The sequence below is a fragment of the Babylonia areolata genome, chromosome 4 (genome assembly GCF_041734735.1).
Source record: "Babylonia areolata isolate BAREFJ2019XMU chromosome 4, ASM4173473v1, whole genome shotgun sequence".
Taxonomy (NCBI): Eukaryota; Metazoa; Mollusca; class Gastropoda; order Neogastropoda; family Buccinidae; genus Babylonia; species Babylonia areolata.
Window position 1 is genome coordinate 28,398,832 of NC_134879.1, and position 9,370 is coordinate 28,408,201.

Below are 9,370 nucleotides of genomic sequence, written 5' to 3' on the forward strand. Positions count from 1 at the left end.
ACAAGACTGGGACTCGAACCCAGATACACAGACAGTGTATTGGCAGATAAGCATTTTAACAATTCTGCCACTTCCCGACAGTCAACAGGGAAGTATCAAGAGGAAGTATCAAGAGTGCCTGAATACCCTTCATGTGCATATGCATGCAGAACATCAAGAATGCTATCTATGTAGTTTATTCTGCAGAATGATGAACAGACCCTTTGGATGGTGCTCAAATGTTGTAGAAGTCAAGTCAAAGATCCTGTATTCCCAGCATGCATCAACCATGACTGAGTCATCAGTAAACTGATGTTGGTCATGTAATTGTAAAAAAAAAAGAAGATTTTTTTCATTATATATATATATATATATATATATATATATACACATATATATATAATTTTTTTAAAGCAGAATAAGTGCAACAGCTTGTTACAACTGTCTGAGATCATAAGAAGTGTAGACTGTCACTGAAGATCATATTGGATATGCATGCGTGCCCACACTGATGATTTATCGTATTTCGTTTTGTCACCAAAGATTTCTCTGGGTTTTCTGGGTTTTGGTTGCTCTGCCTGGGTAGAGAGTATGTCGTCACAGTACAGTACCACTCTCGCCCCCCCCCCTTTTTTTTCCTTCTTGTCTGCAAGTGTATTTGTATTCATATCAGAGTGGATTTTTCTACAAACTTTTGCCAGAGAAAAACCTTATGTAGCCTTCGGTTCTTTTACATGCACTGAATAGATGCTGCACACAGCACCTTGGTTTATCACCTCATCTGAAAGACTAGCGCCCAGACCATCACTTAAGGCCCAGTGGAGTTGGGAGATAAAATCCCGGTCAGCATATGAGTGGAACCTAACTGCACATACTTACTGGTAGGCTAAGTCAGGCTCATTACCACTAGGCCTCGCTTGACTGCCATTAAAAAAAAAAAAAAAATTTTTAGAAAGCTTTATCAGTACATTGAAATTAAAAAGCAAAACCAATTACATTGGTGATTGCTGCTTTGTATAAGTGAATATCCAGTGAAGATTCCCTGATGATGGGGGAATGTAATAATCTATATAAACATTGAACATAACACGTACGTCTACAGCATGAAGTCCACAGTACATTCAGGTAGGGCAGTGCAACTGCCTATTCAACAACAGTGGAATGGGATTTTTTTTCCACATTTTTTGGTGTATTTTCTTTGTATACAGAAAATAAAACTTTGTGAGTAGACATTGTTTAAAAGCATATAGCACACAACGCATTTTCCTTTCCATGATGCATTTCTTTTTACAATGAACTGCTGATACAGAGAGGAAGAAGATGTTTGATATACGCTGACAGGCAAATATAAAATACTGAAGGAAGGTGAATTCTTCTGGTGATTTTTTCCCCCTGGATAATGAGAGTTTTAACAATGATTTACCTCTTCTTTCTTTTTTCTACGTATAGGACTTCTTCTTCTTCTGCGTTCGTGGGCTGCAGCTCCCACCGGGGTTCACTCGTATGCACACGAGTGGGCTTTTACGTGTATGACCGTTTTTACCCCGCCATGTAGGCAGCCATACTCCGTTTTCGGGGGTGTGCATGCTGGGTATGTTCTTGTTTCCATAACCCACCGAACACTGACATGGATTACAGGATCTTTAACGTGCGTATTTGATCTTCTGCTTGCATATACACACGAAGGGGGTTCAGGCACTAGCAGGTCTGCACATATGTTGACCTGGAAGATCGTAAAAATCTCCACCCTTTACCCACCAGGCGCCGTCACCGTGATTCGAACTCCGGACTCTCAGATTGACAGTCCAACGCTTTAACCACTCGGCTATTGCGCCCGTCTACATATAGGACATACGTTCAGAAGCAAACATAGAACCAATGTTTGAGGAAGGTGAAATGTTTTGGTGGTATTATTTAATTGGAAGAATTTTAATAATGAATGACCCATTTTTTTCTTCACTTAGGACATCACATCTATCATCCATGTTGTTTAAAGAGAAATAAACATAAATATGATTGTATTTCATGACAGCCAAAGTTAATAATATAAGGGGAAAAAAAGGATAGAGTCACTCAAGTTTAACCCCCCCCTCTCAAAAAAAAAAAGAAAAAAGAGAGAGAGAGAGAGAGAGAGAGAGAGAGAGAGAGAGAGAGAGACAAAACAAAACAAAACAAAACAAAACAAAACAAAAACGAAGTGATCGTGATGTCAATTGATTTTTCTTTCAATGAAGTGGGATTCAGCGATCAGTCCGAAAAAGATAGATAAATCTTAACTTCTTTATCTCGAAAGTGGGTTGTTTCCCTTGGATGCTTGTCAACATTAAGTCTCTCTCTGAGGAGGAGAGGAGGAGAGTTATGCTGACAGGACAGTTGACATCTAAGTGAAATGTTCACAGTTCATTGGAAATAGTGATATATTATGGCCCAGTACACACAGATAACTTGTTTATCAATGATAATCAACATGATTGTGCACACCAAGAAACATCCATGTAAGATTTTCCCCCGTAGAAACAAAACAAACAAACAAACAAAAAAAACTTGTATAAATTGACTGTGATGCGCAAAATGATCACCAGCCTCATAATGTTGTCCAAACAGATAATATTCTGTTCAACGTTAATCAGATTTTAAAAGAATCTTTAATATATATATATATATATTTTTTTTTCTTTCCAGTGTACCTTTTCTGCAGGTCGTGAATGTGTTAATTTCACTTGCTTTTCGATGCAAAGGTGACTACTACTATCACTACTACTACTACTACATACAGGGATTGTAACCAATATACTGCCTTTACTACCACTGTTGCTCCTGCTGCATGCACATGCACTGACTATTACTGCCCCTGATGCTGCAAAATAAAACTGATGTTGACACAAGACACGAATGAGCAATGGAGTGACAGCTCCCGAGTGAGAAACTTTCCTTGCGACTGACTCAAGTTTCGGAAGCCGGGGAAGAGGGATATAGTGATGTAATGGGAGAATCAGAAGTAGGTCAAGGGAAACAGGTTAACAACAGGAGTCTTCAGTGACCGTGCCGTCGTTCAGGTGTAATTACGTGTTCTCCCCGCGTCTGCAATCACTGTATCGGATTTCCTGTTAATTGTGGCCTTCTCCTTCACTCGGACGAGCGCATGCACGCTCATGCACTAACGCACGCACGGCACGCACGCACGCACGCACAAACACACAGACATATGCACACATACGCACTGGCACTCCGCGGCACGAGCGCCGCTCGCACACATGCACGCAGGTACACACACACACACACACACACACTCACACACTCACACACACTGTGACACACACATACTGAGAAGAGCCCAGGCACATAAAGATGTACACCGAAACACACCACCAGAGACCCACAAATACAAGATGACAGCGACATTTACAGACACCCACTCAGTCATGTTCGTTTATTTATAATATATAGTCTGTTCATCTAAGATGATGATATTAGACTAACACACTCAGTCACTTTCGGCTGAAGATAACACGTCCTTCATTTGAAACTCCCTTGTCGCGACACTGAATACAGTACTAACACCTTGCCTTGGTGAACCGCATGAGCTGATCTAGGATCAACCATGGGACGAGTGGTCAGAGCGTTGGACTTCAAACTGTGAGGCCCCGGGTCCTGCGAGGTTTGTGTCCCTGGCTGTGGCTGCTGGATAATTTAACAGTGTGCATGCCAGTTTCCCGGCCTTCCACTTTAACATGATTATATGCACATCTGAGTTATGGAGTTCCTACCCAAACGAACAAAACAAAACAGTATATGTTGACCCCATAACCCCCGGCCCCATCCACATAATCCTGGTCAGCGTTCTGAGGGTCAAGGAAAGAGAAACATACGCAGAACTGATGCACCACCAGCTCGAAAACAGAGCACGGCAGGTCAGTGAAATCATGATGGCATCTGATGGGGAAATTCGACATATGCGTGGAAGACCACTTCTAGAAACGAGTGAACTGAATGTGAAAGCTTGCACAGCCTATGGAAGAAGAAGAAAAAGGAAAAGAGTGAGGAGGAGGGGGAGGAGAAGAAGAAGAAGAAGGAGGAGGAGGAGGAGGAGAAGAAGAAGAAGAAGAAGAAGAAGAAGAAGAAGAAGAAGAAGAAGAAGAAGAAGAAGAAGGAGGAGGAGGAGGACGAGGGGGAAGAGGAGGAGGAGAAGAAGAAGAAGAAGAAGGAGGAGGAGGAGAAGAAGAAGAAGAAGAAGAAGAAGAAGAAGAAGAAGAAGAAGAAGAAGAAGAAGAAGGAGGAGGAGGACGAGGGGGAGGAGGAGGAGGAGGACGAGGAGGAGGAGAAGCAAAAGAAGAAGAAGGAGGAGGAGTAGGAGGAGGAGGAGAAGAATGAGGAGGAGGAGAAGCAGAAGAAGAAGAAAGTCTGGACTGAGACACAAATTGATTACGCCACACTTTGATCTGTTCGACTCTCTTGTCCTCCGTCCATCACTCTATTCATCCGTTTCTCCACCCGTCTGTCCCTCCTTCCGTTCTTCAGTCATCCATCCACCCATTCCCCCGTCTTTTCGTCCCCCCCTTCACGCATCCATCCCTTCATCCGCCTCTCTGTCTCTCCTTGTGTCCCTGTGTACGCTCTACCCCCCGCATTGTTCATCCATCCCTCTATCCACCCGTCCCTCATTTCACCCATCATTCATTCTTCAGTCTCTCCATCCACCCCTCCATCTTTCCGTTCTTCAGTCACTCCATCCACCCCTCCATCTGTCCGTTCTTCAGTCTCTCCATCCACCCTCCATCTGTCCGTTCTTCAGTCTCTCCATCCACCCCTCCATCTGTCCGTTCTTCAGTCACTCCATCCACCCATCCACCCCTCCATCTGTCCGTTCTTCTGTCTCTCCATCCACCCCTCCATCTGTCCGTTCTTCAGTCACTCCATCCACCCTCCATCTGTCCGTTCTTCAGTCCTCCATCCACCCTCTATCTGTCCGTTCTTCAGTCTCTCCATCCACCCCTCCATCTATCCGTTCTTCAGTCACTCCATCCACCCTCCATCTGTCCGTTCTTCAGTCCTCCATCCACCCTCCATCTGTCCGTTCTTCAGTCTCTCCATCCACCCCTCCATCTGTCCATTCTTCAGTCACTCTATCCACCCATCCATCCCTCCATCTGTCCGTTCTTCTGTCCTCCATCCACCCCTCCATCTGTCCGTTCTTCAGTCACTCTATCCACCCATCCACCCCTCCATCTGTCCGTTCTTCTGTCTCTCCATCCACCCCTCCATCTGTCCGTTCTTCAGTCTCTCCATCCACCCCTCCATCTGTCCGTTCTTCAGTCTCTCCATCCACCCCTCCATCTGTCCGTTCTTCAGTCACTCCATCCACCCCTCCATCTGTCCGTTCTTCAGTCACTCCATCCACCCCTCCATCTGTCCGTTCTTCTGTCCTCCATCCACCCCTCCATCTGTCCGTTCTTCAGTCCTCCATCCACCCCTCCATCTGTCCGTTCTTCTGTCTCTCCATCCACCCCTCCATCTGTCCGTTCTTCTGTCTCTCCATCCACCCCTCCATCTGTCCGTTCTTCAGTCTCTCCATCCACCCCTCCATCTGTCCGTTCTTCTGTCTCTCCATCTGTCCGTTCTTCAGTCTCTCCATCCACCCCTCCATCTGTCCGTTCTTCTGTCTCTCCATCCCGCAGTTTCTCCGCCCCGTCCAAAGCGGGAGTAGGGAGGCAAGGAAGGACTCAGTCCGGTCGGAGGTGAGGTGGTGTTAGAGACTGGGGGTGGGTGGAGGTCACTGTTTCGTGTGAACCCTAGAACAAGTAGTTAGATCCTCGTTCTCAGCGTAAACAGAGGCTCAGCGCTCTTTCCTCCCGCGTGAAACTTCAATCAGCTGATGCTAAAACCGCTAAAACCCACCCGTCCACCCGCTCGCCACAGCTTCCGCCATGTTGTCACAACACTTACCCACGAGTCGGAGGGAAGGGGAATAATTCGCAGTAAGCTCCCCTGCCCAGTTTAGCAGTTTGGTGACGGAATTGACACCTACACAGTCACGTAGATCAAAGAAAAGGACTTCATTCGTGATTGCTTGTGATGCTGTTTTTTGTTTTTTTCCCCACCTCTTGTCTGTCTCCGTTTGTCTGCCTGTCCGTCCGTCTGTCTGTTTGTCTCTTTCACTGATGAACTCTCTCTCTCTCTCTGTGCGTGCGTGCGTGCGTGCGTGTGTGTGTGTGTGTGTGTGTGTGTGTGTGTGTGTGTTGCACGCGCAGACCATTTGCAGCTTTCTCTGTCGACGTGTTTGATGAACTGACAGGTCGTCACTTGAGCACTTTTGACACATCAGTGATCAAACCGCTTCAACAAAAATGTTAGTCAAGCTTTGTAGACTTCAAATTTCTTTCAGTGAAAAAAAAAAGATATATCTGCAGGTCTCTCGGTGTCTAAAACTTAATTTTCAGTTTGTCATCTAGATGACTGTGTTAACATATCGCGTTAACGCTTTCAAGTTCAAACAAAATGAAAGTACGAACAACAAAAACAAACACAAGCCATGAGAAAGAGAGAGAAAGAGAGAGAGAGAGAGAGAGAGAGAGAGAGAGGGGGGAGAGAGAGAGAGAGAGGGAGAGCGAGAGGGGGGAGAGAGAGAGGGGAAGAGAGACAGAGAGGGGGAGAGGGAGGGAGAGGGGGGATAGAGAGAGAGAGAGAGAGAGAGAGAGAGAGAGAGAGGTGGAGAGAGAGAGGGGGGAGAGAGAGAGGGAAAGGGAGGGCGAGAGGGGGGAGAGAGAGAGGGGAAGAGAGACAGAGAGGGGGAGAGGGAGGGAGAGGGGAGAGAGAGAGAGAGAGAGAGAGAGAGAGAGAGAGAGATGGAGGTGGAGAGAGAGAGGGGGAGAGAGAGAGGGAGAGGGAGAGCGAGAGGGGGAGAGAGAGGGGAGAGAGGGGGGAGAGTGAGGGAGAGGGGAGAGAGAGAGAGAGAGAGAGAGAGAGAGAGAGAGAGAGAGAGAGAGAGCAATCCACTTCCATTGCAAGAACCGAGCCCCCCCTGACCTCCCACCCCCCTTTTCCTCCCCAGTAAAAAAAAAAAAAAAAAAAAAAAAAAAAAGTAAACCACTTTAATGTTTATCTCCCTGTGTTTCCACGCACAGTCGTCTTTCACACGCTTCTCCCCTTCCCCCGTTCGGTACACCACGGGCAAACTGAGGGAAGCCAGTAGCTGATCCTGGAGTCGTTAACCTGTCCAAACACAACGCTCTGAGCCCTACTCCTCTCTAACAACAGTTCGTTCAAACATTGTCGACAGCATCATGTGTGTTTGTGTGGACCTAACCTAAACCTTCGCGAGGTCCTTAAAAGCATACCGCGAGTCTTCCAGGCACGTATGAAGGCCAACGACCACAGTTGCAGAAAAAGGCAAAAACTCTTTACCCCACCACACCCCCCGCCTACCTCCCCCCCCCCACTCTCCCCACCCTTTCTGGGGACACCCCGAGCAGCAAGGAACATCACGGATGGATGAACAATCATGAGCAAGGTTTCCGTCTACAAAGAATCCTCCCCGAGACATGGATTTAAAACTGTCTGGATGCTTCTACCACGTGACACAAGGTTAAAAAAAAATCAATGGCTATTTTTTCCTTCTGTGTGTCTTATTAATTTTATTCCTACTTCCAGTGTCACCCTTTGATGGTATAATTATTCGGGAAAGTTCAGAATGTTGCAGCTTGCCTTGTCTTCAAGGCTTTCAAGAAAACCCACACATAACCTCTGCTGGGTGAGCTCCACTGGCTTCCAGTCACTCAGTGAATCGATTACAAAATTTCTTCATTGTATTTGGTTTCAACATTTAAAACATCAAGAAACAAGACATATACACAGCGCTCTATGAAGAAAAAGGAAAAATTGAGCAACAAGTCTGAGATTATATCGAGCTCACTCATGTGTCACCACTGAACAAACGTAATGGCGAAAATGTGCTGTGTTTCAATACTTTTTGACTCACTTGTGTAAACAAAGTGAGTCTATGTTTTAACCCGGTGTTCGGTTGTCTGTGTGTGTGTGTGTGTGTGTGTGTGTGTGTGTGTGTTGACACCAAATTTGGCATAAGAATAGGAAAAATTCAGTTCTTTCCAGTCATCTTGTTTAAAACAATACTGCACCAGTGGGATGGGCACAAAGAAATAAAAAAAAAGAAGCCTAATTATATGCAAACTGCATTTACTGTTATATTTATCTTTTTTGTATTCTCTAAACTTGGCACTTTGACCTCTTATTCTGACACAACAACAAGAGGAGTCATTATTATCATTTTTTGTTCAAACAGGAACTTCTTTTGCTAAGCATGGAATTTTTATTTATTTTGCAAACGTTTTGGTGCAGATAGTAAAAAAGGGAAATTACTCTGTAATTAATGCTAGGGGACTTAATTTATCACAAGTGAGTCTTGAAGGCCTTGCCTCTCTTGTTTTTCTTTCTTTCTGGGGCATCCCCTTAGTACTTGTCTGATTTAATTCAGCCTAATGTTTCGTCACGTTGCTTGCGATCATCTGCTGATCTAAGCGTTTTCTGTATCCCACAGAGTGGAAAGAAATTACAAGGACAGTGTGTCTTTCTTACCTTGGTCCTCTCACCTGGAATGAACTTCACTGCCAGAGCCGCCACTGATGCTGACTGTAAACAAAATATCCGTACATATCCTCAGAACACACATGTGCAAATCTGCTTTCATGTGTGTGTGTGTGTGTGTGTGTGTGTGTGTGTGTGTGTGTGTGTGTGTGTGTGTGTGTGTGCGCGCGCGCGCGCATTATCTTTCTTCTCCTCCTTCTCTTCTTCTTCTTCTTATCATCATCATTATCATCATCATCATCATCAGTAGCATTTAACCATTGAATTAAATTCTCCGTCAGGGACATAGGATCGCCAATGTGGTGAATGTGGCGTTGCATTTTTAAATTTTTTTTTAGCATGTTTGATAAATTCAGCCCCGCCGGGTTCTTGCTACAACATTTTGTGAATCTGACACCCATGAGACGAACCTCGACTTCATTCCCGTCAGAACAAAATTAATGGTCGTCTCGTTCAGAGAGGACTCACGTGACATTGAAGGCTGAGCCTAGAGTGCTGTGATATGTTCTGCTACCATTCTGTTTCCGTTCTAACGTCTTTCTTCCACACCCCCTCTTAACTTAGGAAACGAATTTCAAACTGTGAAGGTCATCTTGATTCCTGTGTGGAAATGAATTTCAAACTGCGAAGGTCATCTTGATTTCTGTGTGGAAATGAATTTCAAAATGTGAAGGTCATCTTGATTCCTGTGTGGAAATGAATTTCAAACTGTGAAGGTCATCTTGATTCCTGTGTGGAAATGAATTTCAAAATGTGAAGGTCATCTTGATTCCTGTGTGGAAATGAATTTCAA